This window comes from Zalophus californianus, chromosome 9 (genome assembly GCF_009762305.2).
Source record: "Zalophus californianus isolate mZalCal1 chromosome 9, mZalCal1.pri.v2, whole genome shotgun sequence".
Classification (NCBI taxonomy): domain Eukaryota; kingdom Metazoa; phylum Chordata; class Mammalia; order Carnivora; family Otariidae; genus Zalophus; species Zalophus californianus.
The window spans coordinates 18,773,546-18,798,334 of NC_045603.1; the positions used below are offsets into that span (position 1 = coordinate 18,773,546).

A 24,789-nucleotide genomic window follows, 5' to 3' on the forward strand; every position below is an offset into this window, starting at 1 on the left:
GCAATAGGTTCACACCTCCCTTCCTAATATATAACCTCTCCTCCCATTCTTGAACCATTATACTGATTGTGGCTTCCAGAACAATGTTGATAATTGCTCTCATAATGGGTGTCTTATCTTGTTCCTGATATTAATGGATCTGAAACTAACATGTCCCCTCTAGGTATGATTATGGTGACTTTTCAGATAGATAACTTTATTATATTAAGAAGTTACTCACCCTCTTTACAGTGGTGTGTTTCTTGATTGTTTTAGAATCAGGAGTGGGTATTGAACTTTTTCAGGTTCTTTCTATAAGTGACATGGAAAAGGCCAGAGCTGTGGGCCTTCCCAGCAAGGGTCTGTCTTGGCATCATTTCCTTTTTTCTTTCAATAAATCAAGCATCTCTCGAAGATTTGTCCTAACAGCACCTGCTGTTTCCTGGGGCAGATAGATACAGGCAGCAAAGCTGCCTACACTTCTTCCCTATGCAGTTAGCCCAACCAGGAAACAGCTCCTGCCATCCTGTCGTCACTGTCTCTGCCTTCATCATGCATAAACTCTGAGGGTGGCCCAGAGTTACAAGCTGCTTCCGTGTATGCTCACAGTGGTGAAGAGAGCCCAGACTGTGTGCTCTTCATTCTCAGGATGAAGCATCGGGAGCTGATAGTGTCTGTCAGACATAGTCTCTCTTACACCATTTCTAGCAGAAATCTGTCAATGTTTCTGGCATAGCAATGACATTTTTCTTTAGTTTTTGGTGGTGTTGTAAGTCTCTCCCACCTTTACTTCTACATCACGAAGGTGGTTTTAATAGGAATTGGGAAAGACAGAAATGATCGCTTGTGAACACATTGCCATTCGACCCAGAGGTCCTCATCGATAGTCAACTGCCTGTTAATGGTAACTGGCTTACCACTTCCGGAACAAAGACTATACTGCTGGATACACAATACAGAAACAAGTGAAAGAGGTACTCAGCTTTCTCTGCCATTTGTTAGCATTCTACCAAGTAGTGGGTCCATCTCTCCCTTTTTTCTCGTTAACCTCTTACATAGTTTTCTCTCTTTTTTTTTTTAATTTTTATTGTTATGTTAATCACCATATATTACATCATTTGTTTTGTTGTAGTGTTCCATGATTCATTGTTTGTTCATAACACCCAGTGCTCCATGCAGAATGTGCCCTCTTTAATACCCATCACCAGGTTAACCCATCCCCCTACCCTCCTCCCCTCTAGAACCCTCAGTTTGTTTTTCAGAGTCCATCATCTCTCCTGGTTCGTCTCCCCCTCTGACTTATTCCCCTTCATTCTTCCCCTCCTGCTATCTTCTTCTTTTTCTTTTTTCTTAAAATATGTTGCGTTATTTGTTTCAGAAGTACAGATCTGTGATTCAACAGTCTTGCACAAGTCACAGCACTCACCATAGCACATACCCTCCCCAATGTCGATCACCCAGCCACCCCATCCCTCCCACCCCCCACCACTCCAGCAACCCTCAGTTTGTTTCCTGAGGTTAAGAATTCCTCCTATCAGTGAGGTCATATGATACATGTCTTTCTCTGATTGACTTATTTCACTCAGCATAACACCCTCCAGTTCCATCCACGTCGTTGCAAATGGCAAGATCTCATTCCTTTTGATGGCTGCATAATATTCCGTAGTGTATATATACCACCTCTTCTTGATCCATTCATCTGTCGATGGACATCTTGGCTCTTTCCACAGTTTGGCTATTGTGGACATTGCTGCTATAAACATTGGGGTGCACATACCCCTTCGGGTCCCTACATTTGTATCTTTGGGGTAAATACCCAGTAGTGCAATTGCTGGATCGAATGGTAGCTCTAATTTCAACTGCTTGAGGAACCTCCATACTGTTTTCCAGAGGGTTTGCACCAGCTTGCATTCCCACCAACAGTGTAGGATGGTTCCCCTTTCTCCACATCCCCACCAACATCTGTCGTTCCCTGACTTGTTAATTTTAGCCATTCTGACTGGTGTGAGGTGGTATCTCATTGAGGTTTTGATTTCGATTTCCCTGATGCCGAGCGATGTTGAGCACTTTTTCATGTGCCTGTTGGCCATTTTTAATCTATAATTTCTTTCTAGTGTTCTTGATGTTGGGGGTCTCTGCACTTACAGATAGGGGACACTGTTGTGTGGTCTTCAGATGCTTATGGGACAGTCTGAGCTCCTAGAGAGTTGCCTACACAGTCTTGCTGGTGATGTGGATGCATCCCTCTCTTCTTACTGGGTTGAGGTTGTAGGTAATTTTAGTGTCAGCTTCTTAGGATTTTTCCAGGTATCCTATGGGTCTTGGATTATTTTCTAAATTGGGGTTTCTAGCTTTGGGGTCATAGCTACACTTTCTCTGAATCTTTTAAAAGCTACCATTTTCTGATCCAGCTTGCTACTAACTTAGGGTGAATAAATTCAGTCTGTAGCCTTTTCCCCCAAATTTTTAAGGACCAAAAGACAGAATATGAAGGAATGGTAGAGTCCAAATCACCATGAAATTTGTATGAACAAAGACTTTTAGGAGAGGAGAGGATTATTTTCATGAGCCTCATAGATGAAAGCCCATTTTACCAACACTTACTCCTGGTCCTGATCCCAAATATTTACATCTACATCCGTGTCAATATCCCAAGTGTTTGAAGATAATGCTACATAATAATGACTTAGGATGTATAGGTACAAAAGCCACTAAAAAACCAACAGTGCATTCTTATGCTGGATACAACAATAAATAACTATGGCCCTTTGATTTGAGTCTGTGGTCACTTGAAATTGCCTGCCAGTGTTTACCTCTTGATTTTCCAGATACTGTAATGCTAAAAATAGTTTTCAAGAGGTCTGAAAGCAGGGTCAGTTTATGGCTATGAAATGTATAGTGGTAAGATGACCCAGGCCCCTACAGGGCCTTTGGAGGTGCCTCTGATCAGAGACTGTGTGATGCCAAGGGCACCATTTTGTGCTTCTCAACCTCCTTTACTGATGTTGGTGACTTTCCCGTCCACATCCAGACAGCCTGCTACCACCACAAACCCACCTCTTATCAATAACTTACAGCCTCAGCATGGAAACCCAGTAGAAGTTACTTTTTCTCCCCTCCTTCACACTCTCTAATAAGGCCCTAAGGAAATCAAAACCAGCTTATCATGTAGAAGAGTATCTTTTGGAGTCCTACAGAATTGCATACAACCTATTTGTATCAAAGGAGCAGACACAGTTCTATTGTAAGCAGAGCCTCTATCGAGAGAGGCTTCCCCTGGAGAAGCCTTGATGCCCTAGCCAAGGTACATACTTTTCTGTGGACCACAGTGCTCCTAAATACACTGTTAATGAGGGACACCAAATGTGTCCTAGATGGACACACCAGATGGAATAAACCTTTAAAGGCCAAAAGGTTGCACCAGGAAGAAGAGACACTCTCTTGATCTAAGTCCTGTCCCCATGAAAAAGCCATGGTTAAGTTAAAGCAAATAGAGCAATTGAACTAGAAGAGATTTTGAATAGCCATTGATTTGCTTTGCTTCCATTCTTAATACGTAGTCTTCTTCTCATGTCTGGAAGAGTTAAGAATTCTCTGTACTTTGACTTCTTCAAGGAAAGCAAAGACAAATTGGCATTTACCTTGAGGTGTTGTATGAAAGTGTTTTATACAGAGCAGCTCTGCCCAATAGAAATATAATGAGGGCCACAAATGGGAGCCATAGTGTAATTTTACCCCTTTTAATTAAAAAAATTTTTTTTGAGAGATAGAGAGATAGAGTGCGAGTGGAGATTGGAGCAGAGGGAGAGGGAGAGAGAGAATCTTAAGCAGGCTCCACACCCAGCATGGAGCCAGACATGGGGCTGTCTCACGACCCTGAGATCATGACCTGAGCCGAAACCTGGAGTTGGATGCTAAGCCCACTGAGCCACCCTGGCATCCTCTATATTCTTTTCTTTAACTGAAGTATAGTTGACATACAATATTGTATTCATTTCAGGTATACAACGTAGTGATTTGCTAATTATATATATATATTGCATAACGCTCACCTCAAAAAGTGTAGTTACCATCTCTCTCCATATGAAGTTATCACAATATTATCGACTATATTTTCTAGGCTGTATTTTCCATCCCTATGACTTATTTATTTTATAATTGGAAGTTTGTACCTCTTAATCCCCTTCACCTATTTCTGCCCATCTGGAACCTATTTCTGGTTCCCTTCTGGAACCACCAGTTTGTTCCCTGTATTTATAAATCTGTCCCATTAGTATAATTTTAAGTTTTCTAATGGTCACATATTTAAAAAGGAGGGAAGTGAAATTAATTTTAATGTTTTAATATATTTCTTTAAAGTTTATCCAACATGATTTCAGCATGTAATCCATATATTTATTGAAGTGTTATTTTACCTTCTTGTTGTCCCATACAAAGTGTTTGAAATCCATATGTAGTTTACACCTTCAGCACATCTCATGTCAACCAGGCATTTTTCTTTTCTTTCTTTCTTTTTTTAAATTTAATTTTATTATGTTATGTTAATCATCATACATCAATTTTTGATGTAGTGTTCCATGACTCATTGTTTGTGTATAAGACCCAGGGCTCCATTCAGTACGTGCCCTCTTTAATAACCATCACCAGGCTAACCCATCCCCGCCCCCCAGAACCCTCAGTTTATTTCTCAGAGTCCATAGTCTCTCATGGCTAGTCTCTCCCTCTGATTCCCCCCCTTTCATTTTTCCCTTCCTACTTTTTTTTTAAACATATAATGTATTATTTGTTTCAGAGGTACAGGTCTGTGATTCATCAGTCTTACACAATTCACAGCACTCACCATAGCACGTACCCTCCCCAATGTCTATCTCCCAGTCACCCCATCCTTCCCACCCCCCACCACTCCAGCAACCCTCAGTTTGTTTCCTGAGGTTAAGAATCACTCATATCAGTGAGATCATATGTTACATGTCTTTCTCTGATTGACTTATTTCGCTTAACATAATACCCTCTAGTTCCATCCACATCATTGCAAATGGCAAGACTTCGGGTTTTTTGAGGGCTGCATAATATTCCATTGTGTGTGTGTGTGTGTGTGTGTGTGTGTGTGTGTGTGTGTGTGTGTGTGTGTGTGTGTATAACACACCTTCTTTATCCATTCATCTGTTGATGGACATCTTGGCTCTTTCCATAGTTTGGCTATTGTGGACATCGCTGCTATAAACATTGGGGTGCACGTACCCCTTCGGATCATTACATTTGTATCTTTGGGGTAAATACCCAGTAGTGCAATTGCTGAGTCATATGCTCTATTTTCAACTTTTTGAGGAACCTCCATACTGTTTTCCAGAGTGGCTATACCAGCTTGCATTCCCATCAACAGTGTAGGAGGGTTCCCCTTTCTCTGCATCCTCGCCAACATCTGTTGTTTCCTGACTTGTTAATTTTAGCCATTCTGACTTCAACCAGGCATTTTTCAAATGCCTAATAGCCACATGTTACTAATGGCTACCATATCAGAAAACAGTTCTAAAGCATTAAACGTAGGCTTTCTATTATCATTATTTTGTTTTTGGTCAGGCACTAATTCTTCCTCACCAAGTTCCTTAATTAGTGCTTTGGGCTGAGCGGTGAAAATCTAATTCCCCAGGTCATATCTCTTGCCTATTCCTTCAAATCAGGTACCTTCTCTGACCTAGAGCTGAGATAGCTGTGCTCAGGGTCATCCCAGGATTATCCTGGAAACTGACTTCCTGCCACCTGCTAAAGCTGGCAGCCCGCTTTCTGACCTAGTCAGTTGGAGCATCTGAGCAACACTGCAGCCTTCTGCACTCCCTGCTTGAGATTACTTGTCTGCAAACATTTGCCAACTGGCTGGAGTTTTCCTTGGGTAACTTCCTCGATCAAGGATGGTTGTGGCTCTCTAGCAACACAGGGCAGGTGCTAGTCCATACAGATTGCGGCAAAGTCTCTGAAAATTCCCAAATTTGAACCCACGACCTTCCCCCTAACATGCATCGGTCTCTACAGAAGGCCCTGTGAACAATATTTCCAATGAAATATATCCAGAATTTCACCACTTCCCACCGGTTCACTGCTAACAGCTTGATTCAAACCACCATCATCTCTTGCCTGGGCTATCACAGTAGCTTCTTAGCTGGTCTTCCTGCTTCCATCTTGCCCCCCTTTAGTATATTCCCCACACAGCAATCAGACTGATCCTGTTAACTTGCAAGGCAGCTCATACCACCTCTCCATTCACACCCACCAATGACTTCCCATTTCAGTCACAGTAAAAAGCCAAAGTCCTTCCACTGGCCTATAAGACCCTTTGCAATAACTCTCTTAGTACCCTTCTTCTCCACTTTCTAACTCTGCTCTAGACCTTCTTGCTCTTCCTTCTACATAGCAGGCAGGCTCCTCACTCAGAGCCTTGACACTTGTGTTTCCCCTGCCTGGAACGTGTACCCCCAAGATAGTCCCATGGCGTGCTCCCCTATGTCCTTCAGGTCATTAGTCAAATGTTACCTTATCAGTGAGAACAGGCCTTATCATCTTGTTCAGTAATGCAACCCCCTGACAATACTGGATCTCCTTTCCTTCTTCAGTTCTTTTCGTAGAACTTATCACCGTCTAACGTTATATACATTTTACTTACATACTTATATATATGTTTTCTTGTCTGTCAGGTTTTCTCCTAGACTGTATATATCTGGTTTACTTCTGAATTTCCAGAAGCTGCATAGTGCCTAGCACATAGTAAGTGCCCAATAAGTATTTGTTGAATGGCTGAAGGAATAAAAACAGTGGCTGAAACCTTGCCCCAGATTACCCTTCCAAGTGGCAAAAGGAAAAAAAAAAAAGTGGCCTGATGCACACAGAAAGCCCAGGGCCCTGCACATTAGGAAGGCTGGCTCTGCTCCCTCAGAAACTCTGAAATGCATTTCCTGGGAACCTCTCCACAAATCACTGTCCATTCCTTTCTGACATGGGGGGTTGGGGTAGTTGTCACAAATGCAAACAGATAGAAGGAAGAGCAAGAAGAATGGAAGAACAAAGTCGCTTGCCGCCCCCCTTGGTTTACCTCCTTGTGAGTTCGAAGCATTTGGAGCTGTGTCTGTGGTTCTTCCTCCAGGCTGACCCATACTTTGCTTCTTTCACAGAATTTCACAGGAAAAAATTATGCCCTCGCCACATTGAGCAGACATGGGGGCTGTATGTACACATATAAAATGTAGTAAAAGATTAAAGCAAATTTTCAGATTACAAAAAGAAAAAACCTCCAGAATCCATCAACTAGACGGCTTGTTCAGCCTGAGTAATGACTAAAATTTCCTGACTTCTCCACTTTCTTCGAAACTACACATTTAACCCCCAGTTCACACATTTGCTCAAAAATACCATCTCTGTTGGGCAAGGTAATTTCCATCTAAATTTCCCTATATAGATGTTAAAGTACTTGTGTTACTAGTTTCCCACTGAGTTGAAATACTGGTGTATTAGCTACACAATATAGTCATCTAGATATTCAGGTCACAAAAACTAGCAGGGGCTAATCTTTTTATTTAGGATGAGTGAAATCTAGAACCTATGGATGGAGCAAATCTTGGACACCAGGGTCATTTGGTGTGAGAAATATCTGAGGATCAAACTCCGGTTGAATCCGAGGGACAATGGTGGACAGTGGAGGTGTGGTTACTGGGGATAGCCTGTCAGCCTTGGCCCACTGGGTCAAATCCCAGAGCCCATCTTCTCTCCTCCCACATGCTGACCTGGTCTTTCTGTCCCTCCCAGACACCTGGTACAGAAGTCCTGCAGACTAAGGACATTCTACGTTTGTTGCAGCTTGGCATTCTTAGATTTCATGGGAACTCCGGTGGTCCAACATTCCTCTGCATGCTGGCCTTCTTCCTAAGACACGAAGCCGTGTTCCGAAGCCACAAATAGTAGAAAGGTCAGATATAGTCCCTGCCCTCATGGAGCATATAGCTGACTGGGGGGGAAGACAGACTTTAAACAGCTGAACAACCACTGCATTCTCTGAAAAGTTATCTGGATCTGTCACATCACGAGTCTTCATGAATCGTCCACTGGTTAACATCACTTTTCTCTGCCACCACCTTCTCTGACCTGGGCTCTTCCCTGAGGCTTAGGGCAGATACCCCCAACTACATGGAGTGGCTGTGCTGCCCCTCACTGGGACAAAAATTGGAGCGAAAACTATATTCGTAGCTAATAACCAATATTTATTGAGTGATTACTTTACAGCGGGCCTTATGCTTCTCATGCATTATATCATTCAATTATCACAACAACTGTCAAGGTTGATGTTATTAGCAATTCTGGCTTTTAAAAAATTATTTATTTATTTATTTATTTATTTATTTATTTATTAAGTAATCTCTACCCCCAACATGGGGGTCAAGCTCATGACCCCGAGATCAGGAGTCACATGTTCTTCCAACTGAGCCAGCGAGGTGCCCCAGCAATTCTGTTTTAATAGCAGTAATTACTAATGACATTTAGAGAGGTTATGTAACTTGCCTAGGATTAAATAGTTAGTAAATTAAGGGGATGGAATTAAAGATCCGGCTGTTAGATCCCAAAGCCCGTATGTTCTAACCATACAACAATACTGCCTCTCTCACTTCTAGCAGCAACAAAGAAATCTAGCAAGTTACATCCATTCCAGTTTTTCTCAATTATCCAAAACAGAATGCTTTGGAGAATGAAAGAACTATTAATAATTAACCCCCCCTTCAGGACGGCAGATATAAACCAGGACTGTTTTAGACAAATTGGGGCATGTATTTACTTTTGTAGGCAATCTCGGGCTGAATTTTCAGGAATGTGTAAATTTAAATCACAGAAATGTAAGGTATTAAATACCTTGGTTTCCATAAATTCATAAATCTAAGGCATAGCTTACGATTGTATAAAAGCTAGTGTTTTTATAGTTCCAGGAACATAAAGAAAGCTAATGCTTAGAGCGAGAAGTCAATGAAAAATATACAAAAGATCCATGTATAATCTTGGACCAACTCTCATTTCCATTGACGCTCATGTCTTCGAGCTAGCAGGGGAGCCTGATGATGAACTATAAGGCTTTATGTTCCCTTTATGATCTCACCTCCCAGTAGATGGTCAGATTCATTCATTCCTCAAAATATTTATTGAGTGCTCAAATGTTTTTGTGTGAGTGTCAGCCACTGGAGATAAACAAGCTGAATAAGTCATAATGCCTGCCCACCCTCCAGATTTTCCATTAAGTGAAGGAGGTAAACACACAAATGATAAACTCAGCAGCATAATTTCTGTCCAGGCATGAGCTCCCTCTAAGCCTCCCAATTTATGAAAACACTAGCATCTACCATCATGAGTTTATGCCCCCAAGTTAAAATTTTAAGGACACCAAAGTATCTAATGCATCACTTTCCTTTGTGACTTATAATTTCTAGATCATTTTTACATAAATTATCACATTTAATCCTTACAGTAACAATAGAAAGAAGGTACTCTAGCTTCATTTGGTAGATGAGGAACCTGCATCTTGAGTTTTCCAAGACCCAAGGCTAATAAGCTAGGGGATCAGGGTGTGAAAATTCAAGGTTTTTATTTACAAATCAGAACTCTACCCAGATTGCATTCATAGAATACACTGGAAGGAAATGAACAAAACCCAAATCTTTTTACTAATAAACTCTTACAGAATTAAATTTGACCCTTAGAGCTATTGGAACTTCTCTCCCATCCTTTCGGGGATTATTCGCAAAATATTGAAATAGTCATTATCAACCACATACATAAAAATATGTTTTAAAGACCAAGTGATCTCTTCATCAACATAGATTGGCTAATCTCAAGATTAGCCAGAAATATCCAATTGTTAAAAGGAGAGAAATAACTTTCATGACAGAAGTGGGACTGTTTGTCTGATACTCGTGCACCATACACAGCCACAAATTTGCATCCTTGTGGGGGCCTTGTGCCACTGCTCCCACAGTCACTCAGGATAGAAAGTAAATCCAGTGCATGAAGTCGGAGAACTGGCTTTGAATGCCAACTTTTCCACTTACTTAACTCTGGGGTCTCAGTTTCCTTCTCTGCACGTGAAGATGATAACAGGGATGAGCACTCTTCCTCCTTATGTTGAAGGTTATAAAAAAATGTAAGCAGACAACCAACTTAAGTCATAAGCAACCTGTACACAGATGACAGTCATTGCTTAAACCTTGAAACATGCCTTAAACATAATGAAGTGCAAAGAGTTATTCAGAATCTGTCACTTCTCCATTGAAAGAGTACTTCAAGTTTACAATTCTCATGATAAAAAGGGCTCAACACCAGATATAGTTGAAGACCATCAGGCATTTTGAAAATAAGATCGGAATAAGGGTTAGAGAAACTTGAATTTGAATCCAATCTCTGAGGACTTAAACTCTCTGAGCCTCACTCCTGCAATCTGTGAAATGGGAATAAAAATATCTTTCCTGTAGTGAAAACTATAATAAGTACAGAAAGAACCCAAGGGGGAACTCTGTTAGGGCAGGGATTGGTTTTGTCAGGTAGACTGTTAGGTTCCCAGTGTGTAACCCCGTGTCTCCGCACAGCAAATGCTCACTAGTGAACTGATGGGAGCACTTTGCTGGCTCAGGATGAATGCTCAATGGGTCTATTTTTACAAATAACACTTGCTGGTTTTAGAGATTTGGGGCCGAGGTAGCAAAGGGCACATTGCAATGCTCACAATGTAATGGAACCACTGGGCTTGGCTGAAAGTCACTATGACATACCCAACAAGACAGGCACCGTGTCACCCCAAATTTAAATGTCAGGAGGCAAATGACACCTTTCTCAGCACCCCATTTTGGCAGTAAAAATTTGCTCTGTTTGACTCTCCTTATCAGCAGGGGCAATGGTATGTTCACATATTGACCCATTGTTTCACAAATGTCCTTTTATAACCCAAACTCCAAGTTCAGAGCTCCCCATACCTGAAATTCTCTTCCACTCGCTACCTATGTGGATAGCAGGCAAAAAAAAGCTATAGTTTTTGTGAAACCCATCACTATATTCATGATTTCCACAAGTGAATCCAGTCATGTTTACCAAGAAAATTCAAACGGTGTGGGCAGAAATGGGAGAGGTCCTTATGTGTCCACAAAAGCAAGACTGGGCCTTTGAAATGACTTTCAGAGATAAATAAATATTATCTCAAATGAGCACTTATATGTGCCACCCACTGCATGAAATTCTTTGCATGTACTGAACATCTTATTATCTCATTAAATTATCCAGACAACTCTGATAGGTGAGTGATATGATCCTACTTTACAGGTGGGTACCAAGACCAGAACCTGCTGCGAATAAATGCCTCACTTCTCTACATGCTCTAAATAAAAACAGCATCTACAGTGATTTTACTTTGTTGCCCACACAATTTTCTAAGATACTCTTTTGACTTTATGAGGTAAAGGAAACAAAACAGCTTAGAACTCTTAAGTTCCAGTAAATAGAGGCTTCGCTGGAATGTGGGGGTGGAGAAAATACCCTTATAATATCACTTTGGAACCTCAACTAAAACACTCAAAATCTCCAGATTATTTTATACTCATAATAAAAAATAATCCAGTGAGGGGGCATCTGGGTGGCTCAGTCAGCTGAGCATCTGACTCTTGATTTTGGCTCAGGTCATGGCCTCAGGGTCGTGAGATAGAGCCCCATGTGGGGCTCTGCACTGAGCAGGGAGTCTGCTTGGGATTCTCTCTCTCCCTCTCCCTCTGCCCCTCCCCCGGCTCTCTCCCTCTCTCAAATAAATAAATAAATCTTTGAAAAATTATCCACTGACTATTTAGGGATCCAGCTGAGACTCCACAACTTGTGTTATTCTGAGAGCATTTGCTGCTATGGTAGCTTAGCAATGAAGAAGGAACGAGAGCATGAGAGATTAATTTAGAAATTATTAATTTAGAGATTAATACAAAGACTTCATTCCTTTTTTGAGAGGTGATGGGTGACCAACCAGACCAAATGCCATTCCCACAGCGTGTTTCTAGTTCTCAGACTTTACCTGTGGGACTGAAGTTCAGGGTACAATTTGTCATCAACAAGAACCAAGTACATCGGGATACAGTTATGCCAGGATGAAAATAATCGTTAAGTGTTTTGGGGTGCCTTTTTTGCATGGCTTGCAAGTTTTCTTGTTTACCCTGGTAAACACTGAGTCATTTCTGTGAACCCTCTATCTGATTGATACATGGCCCAAGCCACTTGTCCTAGGGGTGGACATCTCCGCTTTGGGGATAACGAACAGAAAAAGTCAAGGACACATTTGTAAGGGAGGTCCAGGCCGTCTATCCTCAACAGCATGGATTCTGACTTTGGTATGTTCCACATTAATAATATTAGCATTACACCATGCAGTTTGCAAAGCGCTTTTATAGTGAATTCGCCTTTTGTTTTCCTCCAGAGAGGCAAATACACAAAGAAATTGAGGGTCACGGAGGTCACTGACTTGCCCAAGTGATATCAGTAAGAAGTGAAGGAGCTTTAGGTCTGTGTGCATCAGGGTTACATGGAAGTCTTGTGTGACTGCCCCAGCTCCTGATGTGCGAGTCAGCAGGTCGAGGTGGGGCCCGAGAACCTGCATTTCTCACTAATTCCTGGCTGATGCTGATGGTGTTACTGCTCCACGGACCACACTTTGAGGACCACCAGAGTAAAAGATGGGTTTCTGATTCCTGGCCATGTCTCCTCTTTCTAGACCCCACTGCCCGTGTGCAGTAAATGGCCGCAGCTCCACTGGCTTTCTCCCTCCAGCCACTTTAATCTTTCTTTAAAATGCAAACCACAAAGTCTTATTTGAACAACTCGAACATTTCTAGTGGAATATCTTCTATCATATGAAAACATTTTAACAAAAATGGAAAGCGTCTTTTTTTTTTCCTACTGGTAGGGGAAAGAACAATTACAAATCATGTTATTAAAGAGTATTTTTTAAAAATCTATTATTTGACAAGAAAATTCAAACTTTGACAAGTGATCTCATTTGCTGGAAAGAGACATATACTAGATAAAGTGTGGTCTGGTTGGAATCGATATTTCCATACCCCAAACCCTATGTGATTGTTCACAAAATGAAGAATCTGAAACACATACTTGACGGACTCCATAGTGTTCTAGGAGAAACCAATGATTTTAATTTAAAAAGCAGTTAGCTTCTTCTAAATCTCTACTATTAAACTTCAACTCTGAGCGGGCGGTGGTGGGGGGGTGGGTCTCTCAACCTTGAAACTATTGGCATTTGGGCTGGGTGCTTCTTTGTTGGGGTAGGGGAGGAGGGCTGTTCGGTGCATTGTAGGATCTTTAGCAACATCCCTAAGCTCTACGCACTAAATGCCAAGGGCACCTCCTTAGCTGTGACAACCCAAAATGTCTCCAGACATGGCCAAATGTTGAAAAAAAGGCTTTAAGAGAAGAGAACTCTAGTTGTCTGCTTGCTCCGTGTCCCAGGCTAGGTGGGGCATTTTGCTTACAAGATAATTGAACTGGTTAATAGCATGTGGATCTAGAGATGCTGGGGAGGCCTTAACCCCATAACATCTTTTCACTGTTCCTGGAATCCAACTGCTAGTCTTCCTTGGGCCTAACCGCTGCCCATTTATTTCCTCGAAATTCTTTAAAGGTACAGGGACTCTCAAAGTAGTAACACGCTCTCCCTCCCACTACTGTATGACTTGGGTTTAGGGACACTGACTAATGCCAGAGCGGCTGAGACAGGTGGAGGGGGTCCGTGCTTTACCTTTTTTTTAAAATTTAAATAATTAATTTATTTTATCCAGTATATCCAAAATATTATCTCAATATGTCATCAATATAAAAAATTATCAATGAGATAGTTTACATTTTCTATTCCTTGAATTGCATATGTATTCTACATTTACAACACATCTAAATTCGGACTACCTACATTTCAAGCCCTCAATAAAATTTCAAGTCCAGCTGTGTTTTGTGGCTTCCATATTGGACATCCCAGTTCTTTTTTATTTTATTATGTTATGTTAGTCACCATACAATACATCATTAGTTTTTGATGTGGTGATCCACGATCCATTACTTTCATATAACACCCAGTGCTCCGTGCAGTACGTGCTCTCCTTAATACCCATCATGGGGCTAACCCATCCCCCGACCCTCCTCCCGTGCTTTAAATTTACATGTTTTAAACTTAATTTTCTGAACAAGCGATTTCTTCACATTTTAGTTATTTTCCAATGTCTTATTTTTGTTTTCTATTGTTGTTGGGATTGGCTTAAGAGGCAAGACAGTAAGACTGTTGAAAGGATGATCAAAGATGAAAAACCAAGTGAAAGGTGGAATAAATAAATAAAACCCAAAACAAAGTTAAAATGGCAGCTGTGCCTGATAATTCAGTGAGCTCTGAGTTTCCTGGGGGCCAAAGCACATAGAGTTTCTTTTCTTTTTTTTTTTAATTTCATAGTTTTGATAAAAAACAAGAGCTGCTCAGCGCTGTCCTGCCCTTCCAGCCCTCCTTGGTGAGAGCCCCGGGAACGTGACATTTAATAACGACCAAATAACTGACGGTTATTTAAGTCAGTGTTACCGACTTGAAATCTATTTGCATATTTGCTATAAATGACTAAAAATGAGTGCTTCCAGGATATTAGCATTGTTTGCAAATAAAACCCTTGCCAAATCTCTCCTCCCAAATGTACAAACCGAGTTTAAAATGTAGCAAGTTATTCTTTTTATAATCCAGAAGAGTATTCCAGTTTTAACCATGTTGATTAAATCTTGTTCATTGATCTCTGCTCTGTAGTAGTTCGTGGTGTAATAAGTACATTTATGTACTGTCTATTGATGGACAGGCAGATTATTACTCCCCTAAGAGGTTGTTAGCAGACTGTGGGAGGGCCTGGTTCCAGCATTAAACCCTTTACTGGACACCATAAGATATCTGACGTCATCAAACTTTTTATTTTTACATAGTGTAAAGAGCCGACATTCTTTCACTGTTGCTTTGCTGATTTTTTTCTGATTACTATTGATGTTATTATTGGGATTTTTACTTCCTGAGAATTGTTTTTAAAAGATTTATTTATTTATTTGAGACGGAGAGAGCATGAGCATGAGGGGCAAGGGAAGAGGAAGAGAGAATCTCAAGCAGACTCTGGGCCGAGCGTAAGCCCGACATGGGGCTCCGTCTCCTGACCCTGAGATCATGACCTGATCAGAAACGAGGAGTGGATGCTCAACAGTGTGCCAGTCATGTGTCCCCTCTCTGTGAATTTCTTATTCACAACCTTTTTTCATTGTAGGGAGCTGGAGATGGGGCAGGGATTGTTTGCCACTTACTTAACATTAATTGAAATTGTTTATACATTTTAGATGCTAATAAATTGTCTCTAACCCTTTAATATGCATTTAAAAAAATCAGTGGCTTTTCTTTTTTATTTGTTCATGGTGCCCATTTTTATCTAATTATTTAAATTTTAATGTAGTGTCATTTATAAGAAGACTTCATTTATGGTTGATGCTTTTGTGTATTGTTTATGATATCATTGCTTATCCAGATATTATAATGAAATTTTCTTTTATTTTCTTCTAAGCATATTAAAGTTTTGTATTTCACATCGAGAACTTTAACTTATCTAGAATTGTTTTTAGTGAAAGGCTTAAGATGGGGATCCAATTTTCTTTTTTTCTGTAATGCAAGCCATTTTTCCCCAATCAGATGGTAAGTGGTTCTTTTTTCCCCATGAATCTGTAACGGCACCTGTCTCTTCGAATATCTTTACAACACACACGCGTATGTACACGTGCACCCACATGCACACACATGCACAGGTGTGTATATGGGCTTGTTTTTGTCTATTCTGTTTCATTGGTCTCCCTACACCTGCAGCAATATCACCCTACTTTCATTAACCTGGCTCTAAAATAACTTTTAATAGCTGGTCAAGCAAATTTCTCCTCCTAATTCTTCTTCAAAATTATCTTGATTATTCTTGGCCCTCTATTCATCCATATAAATTTTAGGATTAGCTTTCTGCCAAGCCAGTGAAAAACTGTCAGTTGTGATTTGTTGCATTAAATTTAGAGATTTATTAGATGACAACGGACACCTCCATGATATTAAATCTTCCTACAATGACATATACATCTCTCCAAAGAGTAATATCTTCCCTTATGTACTTCAACAAATGTTTATAATTTTCTCCATTGGGTCTTTAATAACTTAGATCTATTGTAGGTAGCTTACTTACATATTCCAGAAACATTCTTTTTATATTCTGAATATAAGACCTTTATCAAATACATGTTCTGCAAATATTTTACCTCAGTATATGGCTAATCCACAGTTTTTGGATGGCAACTGGTTAAGATCTCCTATACAATGTTAAATAGAAGTTGATAACTGGCATCCTTGATTTGTTCCTAATTTTGAAGGGAGAGCTCCTATCAGTAATTATGATGTTTGTTTTCAGTCTGAAGTAGATTCTCTTTATCAGATTGAGAAAGATTCTTTCAATTCCAATTTGGCTAAAAATTTTAAAATAATGATTGCATTGCATGTTTACATTTTTTCAAATTACCATGTGGTTTTTACCTCCTTTAATCTACTCATGTGATAAACTACATTAATAAATATTTTAGTATTAAATCATATTTACCTCTTATGATAAATCCTACATACAAACATATACACACACATTCTCTGTTTCTATCTTTCTCTTTCTCTCTCTCTCTCTCTCTCACACACACAGAGTTGGATTTGATTTACTGGTATTCTATTTATGATTTTGCATATATACTCAAGAATAAGTGTGCCTTGTAAGTTTTTTTTCCAATACTAGCTTGTCTGCTTTTGCCATGGAGATATTATTAGCCTCCCAAGATGATTTGGGAAGCTTTCCTTCCTTTGTTGTTTTCTGAAACAGTTGATATAGAACAACAGTGTTTGTTCCTGGAAGATTTGATAGGTCTCTCCAGAAAAATTTTGTTGGCCAGTTCTTTTTCATAACAAGAAAATTTTGGATGTAGATCAAATTTATATAATGATTATAAATAAGTCTGCTTATGTCAAGTAGTTTTGCATTAGTCATTTGTAGTAATTAACATTTATCTGGACTGTTGTTCATTTTAATAATTTTAAAAATCGTTGGCATTAAGCTGTTTTTTACTTTATGTTTTTAAATATTTTCTGTCTGTATTTATTTGTCCTTTTAAACTTCCTGATTTTATTTGTTTATTTCTTCTGTCTCTCTTTTTAAATCAGTCATTCTAGAGAATGATTTTGTTGTCTTTGCTGTAGGATACCTTTTGGCTTAATTGTTCTTTCTCTTTTTTCTTTTCGTTAACACATTCTCTTTATTATTTCCTTTCTTCTGCTTAAAATTTTACTATGTTGCTCTTTTCTAACTTATTTTTTTTAAGATTTTATTTATTTATTTGAGAGAGAGAGAGACAGAGAGCATGAACGGGGGGAGAGGGAGGTGAGGGGTAGAGGGAAAAGTAAGGTCCCCACTGAGCAAGGAGCCCGATGCGGGGCTCAATCCCAGGACTCTGAGATCATGACCTGAGCCCAAGGCAGATGCTTAACTGACTGAGCCACCAGGCACCCTCTTTTCTAACTTCTTGACTTAAATGTTTAACTCATTCATTTTTAATCTCTCTCTTTCTAATTTATGTGTTAATGATTATAAATTTTCTCCAAGTACAGTACCAGCTCCATCTCATAATTTATTTTTTGCTCTTTTTTATTATGTTATGTTAATCACCATACATTACATCATTAGTTTTTGATGTAGTGTTCCATGATTCATTGTTTGCATATAACACCCAGTGCTCCATCTCATAATTTTTAAAATGTAGTGCTTTCATTGTCACCTAATTTTAAATGTTGTCATTTCTGAAACATATTTTTAACCGGTAAACTGTTTAAAAATATATTTTGTTAATTTCCGGACATATGAGAGGTTTACAACCATAATTTTATTATTGTTTTTTATATTTATCTATATTAAGGAGGAAAAAAAAGATTGGTATTTTGATTCTTTAGTACTTTTTGGCAATTGCTTTGTGACTCTGTGCATGGTTAACTTTGTAAATGTCCACTGTGTGCTTTAAAAGAATACTGTTCTCTAGTTTTAGGATTAAGAATACTATTCTGTAATTTTAAGATTCAAGGTTTCAATATGCAAGATATATATTCAAGAGTTTTTATTTTGTTTTTCAAAATGTCTTATGACTTTGCTAATTTTATCTGCTTAATTGACTTAGTTTCTCACAGAGGTGTGTTAACTTGTGGGTTTGTCATTATCTGATTGCTCCTTTAGATAGTGTGAATCTAGATGATGTGGTTCTTACAGGCCAGGATCACTGTAGTTTTCTGATAAATTATTCGTTTTAGCATTATTCATAATGCTTTTTCCCTTTGATAATGTTATACCTGCTTTCTTTTTTTTCAAGTTTCAACTTCCAAATCTGTACCTTTTTCTTCTTGTATTTAGTCTGCTGTTGAAGTTTTAATTTAAATAACCATTAATTTAACTTAAATAACTATTGAGTTTTTCATTTAAATAAGACATATTAAGTTATGGCAGTTCCATTCAGTTTTTCTTCAAATCTAATTATGTTTTAGTTTTCAGTCTATATTTTAAATTAAGTTTTTTGTTTCCTATTTTATAAACTCTTTCAGCTATAAGAACATCTAAAATTATGGAGATGCTCATCCTCCTCTTTATTGTATCAGCTGACTCTCCCTTATAGTGGATCATTCCCTCATATGGTTTGTAATTTTGGACTCTGAATTCACCTTTATCTGCACTTTCTCGCTGCCAGGTCCCATGAGCTAGGGTAGAAGCGTCTGTACACAGCATACTCATGTGCTTCTGGTTTCTGTCTAAGACAAATCTTTACATGTGTTTCTTTGCTTGGAATACCAATACAGTGTGGGAACATGTATTCTAAGGCACAGCTGCGGACAGTTCAGGCTTGGGTTTTGATATTTCATGGGGGAGGTGGGGGCTATTTTTTTCTGTTAGAGCCCCAAGGAGAGACAACATCCCTGCTGTTTTCATGACCTTGTGAATAGAGATTTTCTCCCCACTCTTGTATGGCAAGGCAGCCCCACCAGGGTTAGAACCTTATGCACATGCTACAGCTCCGGCTGCACATTTTGATCAGGCCCAAGGCCACATCTTCTCAGTCTTCTTTCCCTACACAAACATGAAAACTCCTAGCTATTGGAAGATGTTTCTACATCCAGCATTCTCCTAGATTGCTGTAGTGTTCATTTGTTCAGATTTCATTTGGACTCTTCGTTCTGGTATCTGGGACTTTCTCTTTATTCTGAACTCATATTTAACTGATTGTGTTTTATTTTATCCACTGTGTGTGTGTGTGTGTGTGTGTGTGCGTGTGTGTGTGTGTTTAGTCTGGGAAGGGACTCTGCACTGGATCTGTCTACCATGTTGCCAGGACTGAAAGTACTCACATGTAACCTCATTCTGACATACATATTTGAATATCGTTTTTTGTCACTCATCAGCTGTGCTCTACCTAACTTCCTACTACCTCAGTTTCCTCCTCCAAAAAAATGAGGCTAATCATATCTACTGCATTGGACTGCCATAAAAATTAAATGAAATATTGCATATAAGCTAGGCATAGCACCTGGCATAGAGTAGCCAAATGATAAAAGTGAACTATTAATTAAGTGGGATTGAGTACAGTTGACAACGTTTAATTATGTTGTTGAATATCTATAACTCTACAGACTTTAAACATTATTAGAATCATTTTTTGTTTATTTTTAATAAACACAAACTTATGCTTGTATATTGCATACTTATTTTATTCTCGAGTCTTAAAGGGAGTAAAAAACCCATTTGGCCTACAAAATTTTCTTTCTGATGATTTTTTAGTGTCCATAGGGTGCATGATTAAATATAGTCCAAATACTGAACAGATATTTTTCTTTATTTTATTATGTTATGTTAGTCACCATACAATACATCACCAGTTTTTGATGCAGTGATCCACGATTCATTGTTTTCATACAACACCCAGTGCTCCATGCAGTACGTGCCCTCCTTAATACCCATCACTAGGCTAACTCATCCCCCCATCCCCCTCCCCTCTAAAACCCTCAGTTTGTTTCTCAGAGTCCATCGTCTCTCATGATTCGTCTCTCCCTCTGATTCCCCCCTTCATTTCTCCCTTCCTTCTCCTAATGTCCTCCACGCTCTTCCTTATGTTCCACAAATAAGTGAAACCATATGATAATTGACTTTCTCTGCTTGACTTAGTTCACTGAGCATAATCTCCTCCAGTCCCATTCATGTTGATGTAAAAGTTGGGTAATCATCCTTTCTGATGGCTGAGTAATATTCCATTGTGTATATGGAACACATCTTTTTTTTTTAAGATTTTATTTATTTATTTGACAGAGAAGAGACACAGCGAGAGAGAGAGCACAAGCAGGGGGAGTGGGAGAGGGAGAAGCAGGCTTCCCGCCAAGCAGGGGGCCAGATGCGGGGCTTGATCCCAGGACCCTGGGATCATGACCTGAGCTGAAGGCAGATGCTGAACCATCTGAGCCACCCAGGTGCCCCAATATATGGAACACATCTTTGTCCATTACTCTGTCGAAGGGCATCTCGGCTCTTTCCATAGTTTCACTATTGCAGACATTGCTGCTATGAACTTTGGGGTACAAATGGCCCTTCTTTTCACTACATCTGTGTCAGATGATATGTTTTGAGCCTAAGTCATTTAGATACGTGCCACTTGTCTGCTGGTCTAGCCATGTCTCTGACTTGATGGGCTTACTCCAAACTGAGAACATTTTTCTTGTGTCTTGGCTTATGTGAGAAAGACTTTCAAGGGAAAGATTCAATCTGTCAAAGAAGATGTTTATCTTATAGGTAATAGGAATCCATAAATGGATTAAAAGTCAAGGAATTGCATAATCCAATTTGCATTCTGATGAGATGGTTACTTTTGGAGGAAGATATAGTAGACAGAATTCTAAATGGTCCCCAAGATTCTCCCTGCCAGTGAGCAGGTGTGCATAACTTGTGTGGTCCTCTACCCTCGAATGTGAGAGGAACTTGAGAATGATGACAGGTTATTCCTGTAATTTAGTTATATTGTATATAAGATTCTGTCTTAGCATCCTGGGATGGGGAAAGGATAGAAGTCAAAGAGATATGCTCCTACTGGCCTGGAAGAAAGCAACTCCCATGTTTATGGAGGAGGCCTTTTGATAGGAACAACAGGTGGCTTCTAGTGCTGATGACCAGAAGGAAAGTGGAGACCTCCATCCTACAATAGCAAGGAACTGAATTCTGCTAATAGTCCCATGACTTTGGTAAAGGGTTATGAGCCCCAGAAAGGAACATAACCCAGCTGATCTTGTGAGATCCTTGGCAGAGAATCCAGCTAACTTATACCCAGACTTCCAACCTACAGAAACTGTGAGATAATAAATGGGTGTTTTTTTAAGCTGCTAAATTTGTAGTACATTGTGACATAGCAATAGAAAACTAATATAGAAAGTAATACTGGAGACAAAGCAGTTGTGTTATCAGAATAATCCAGGCAAAAATGAGAAGAACCTATATTCAAACTGGGAGTCTATTAGATTGGAGATGATGAGAGTATTGAATAAAGATCTATCAAGCAAGTAGACATAATAAAACTCAGCCACCCACTGTCAGCATGAAATGTCCCAGAATAACATTAAAGTTTTTGGGTAGGCCTTGATGGCTTTAACCAAAATGGGACAAACAAGGGTGAGAAGAGTTTCATTGGGACCATAGTGAGTTCAGTTTGGAACAGTTTGGGATTATCAGCAAAAATGGCCATATTAATTTCCCTCTGTATATCCACACTTCTTTGCAGTGAGACTTTGCATCTTTTTCCACCAAGAAATGGAATCTATTCAACCCTTTTCTCCCACCCTTGACCTGTGACTTGTGTTGGCCAATAGAATGCAGGAATGCATGCCAGTTCCAAGTCTAGGCCTGAAAAGGCTCTGACCACTTCTGCTCTTTCTCTTGGAACCATGTAGCCCCCATGTGAGCAAGCCTAGGCTGCCCAACTCCAGGATGGAAGATCGTGTGCAGCAGAAATAAGCCATCTTGACCGCGGCCATCCTGGACCAGCCAACCAGCCCATCTTACCAAATACCTGAGCATGGACACATGAGTGAGTCCAGCCAACACCAGAAGAATCACCCCACTGAGCCCAGCCCAAATTGCCGACTCCTAGAATCATGAGCTAAATCAATAGTCACTGTTTTGAACCACTAAGTTTTGGAGAAGTTTATCATACAGCAAAAGCTAACTTTTATAGAAATATTACATTTGAGATTCTTGTGAAATATCCATTTTAGATATGAAGGAAGCCTGGGTTCCAGATCTGGGTTTCAGGAGAGCAGATGAAGTTCTATGTAGAGATTTATGGGTTATGGGGATGGTGTTTGAAGTCAAGGATGTATATGAGAATATTTCTTACTTTCTGAATAAGATGTTAATCTTCTGATCATGACATATTGTTCTTCATTCAGTTCTATTGCCATTATTTCTGAGGAGATACTACCATGAGATGAACAATTAGGAAAAAGACCTCTAAGAGAGTGATTGATTTTTCTCTTGAGGTATTTTGAGGTGTCATGCAGCTTGAATCATTACTCTCAGAATGAAATGTTTGGGAAACAAAATTTAAATTTGTCTTTTCACTGGAACCATCTTTGCCTTTGCTTATTGGTAGACCTACCAACCTTCTGGATATGTTATTCTGTGTATAACACAGTTAGCTCAAAAGTGAGAGATAATGATGGTTGTATGATTCAATATAACCTATGAATTTCTTCCTCATGTGATCCTTTCAATAACCCTGTGAAGTTGAGGTGATGATTATCCTCATTTTACAGATGGAGAAATGGAGATTCCTGAGTTTCAAAACTTGCTCGAGATCACTCAACAAATAAATTTAAGAGCCAAAGTTCAAGCCTGGTTTTTTAACTTTTCAAGCCTTCTTTTGCACCTCCTACTATACTATCACATCCAGCTGAAGAACTTTTCATAGATACAATTGAATTCAGTTCTTAGCACTATGTCTGAGGTATTATTAATCACTAAAAAACGTCCTACATCTTATAAAGCTTTATTTTTGTCACCCCACACACTTTTCTACAGATTATTTTACCCTGTCTAAAATCCCATGGATGCCCCTCCACATGGCCCAAGAAATAGGGCAGGACCAGACTGAGTTATGCTCCCAAGTGAGTCACGCTAACCTATCTTGCCATTAGAAATGGCTCTGCGTCTTTATCTGCCCACAAACTCTAATTAATGATCATTTAACTGTACTGTCAACTCTGTTTAAATTTGAGTGATACCAGTTGTTTCTTCCTTGGGCCAACCAATAGTAACAGGGGAAGGCATTCATGCATGCCGTTGTCCGGGTGGCTCTGGGCCTATAGCAGCCCAGTTTAATGGGCATTCAGAGCTCATTAGTGAGGAAACACATCGGGAGTGACCGCTCCGGGGCCACACGTTGCAACTAATAGCTCTGCCGAACAGAATCGTTTCTGTTTCTGCTCACTTGTTGTGAAATCCTTTCAACGTCAACAAGTGGTCGTGTCGGCAGGAGCCCGCCATCCTACCCAGCAGTTTTATCCGTTGCTCTCCTGAGCCAGACTTGTGTCCTCCTCCATTGTCCAGTCCCACAAAGGAGCCTGAGCAATCACAAAGCCTTCACAGCCATTCATCATCAGCTCACCGATTCTGTGGGCAAGATTGCCCGCCAAAGTTTGGGCCAGTCCTGTGGGCATGGCATGTGTGGCTCCAAAGGCAGGACACCAGGCCTATGCCCTCCTGCCTTGGGGATCTGAACAGCATAGACATCCAAGGTTTTATTTCCTTATCCAAAGAGAAAACCAAAATGACATGCAATGTACAGAATTGGGCTAAGAATATACGATGAGCATAGCAGAAATTGAAGGTGTGACAAGACTAATTTATTTCTTCCAAAAAAATATTCTATAGTTTGGAAAAGAGAGAACTCTCTGATCAAAGGGGAGACTGCACTAATTAGATAAGTTTATCTACTCACAGGATGTATATTCCTTTATTCCTGAATAATTTGGTCTATTTTCCCATCACATAGAAGAGAAAGTTGTCTATAAAATGTCATGTAAACCTTTTAAGTTTTATTATAGGCTTTTAGAAAGAAAGGTGATACTCCCATTTGTGCAATGTTTTGATAACCAGGTGATTAAGAATTTGTCACATATTCTTGAAATACAGAAGCACTAAAAATGATTCTCCAGATATAGCACTTCATGCCACTGGGGAAAATGCATTCTATTTTAACTAAAAGAATAAAATTTCCTGTGCTTGGATGCAATATCTATTCCATTCTTCCAAAGTTCTCTAAAAAGGGGCTGTTGTAATTTATTTTGTATTTGACAAAGTAGGCAATGATCAACATGATAAAGATCCTGAGTCCCTCAGCTCACCCTTTAAGCCCCTGTATGCCTAGTGTATCCAGCTTCTGTATGCTCTTGTATGTAATTCTTTTCTAGTCAAGACCTAGCAGTTTTTTAAGTTACTGGCTTGTGTGTCTGCGTCCCTTGCTAGACTGAGAGCTGCTAGAAAGCTCTTTCTACTTTCTTATTTTGGTTGACTCAGCACATACAAGTGAGCAACAATTATATGTTGAATTAAGGATCAATGCCACAAAGTCATCAACAAGTGAACCTATGCCTTTGTACTT

At 39.6% G+C, this 24,789-nt stretch overlaps 1 long non-coding RNA gene across 1 annotated transcript in view; it reads left to right on the plus strand.

Moving 5' to 3' along the window:
• LOC113921353 overlaps positions 1–23,011 on the plus strand; it is a 66,766-nt gene extending 43,755 nt beyond the window's left edge. Inside the window, exons 2-3 of the long non-coding RNA XR_003519650.1 lie at positions 22,079–22,215; positions 22,943–23,011. This is a non-coding gene — a long non-coding RNA (uncharacterized LOC113921353). The remainder of the gene's footprint in view (positions 1–22,078; positions 22,216–22,942) is intronic.
• Positions 23,012–24,789: the final 1,778 nt, after the last annotated feature.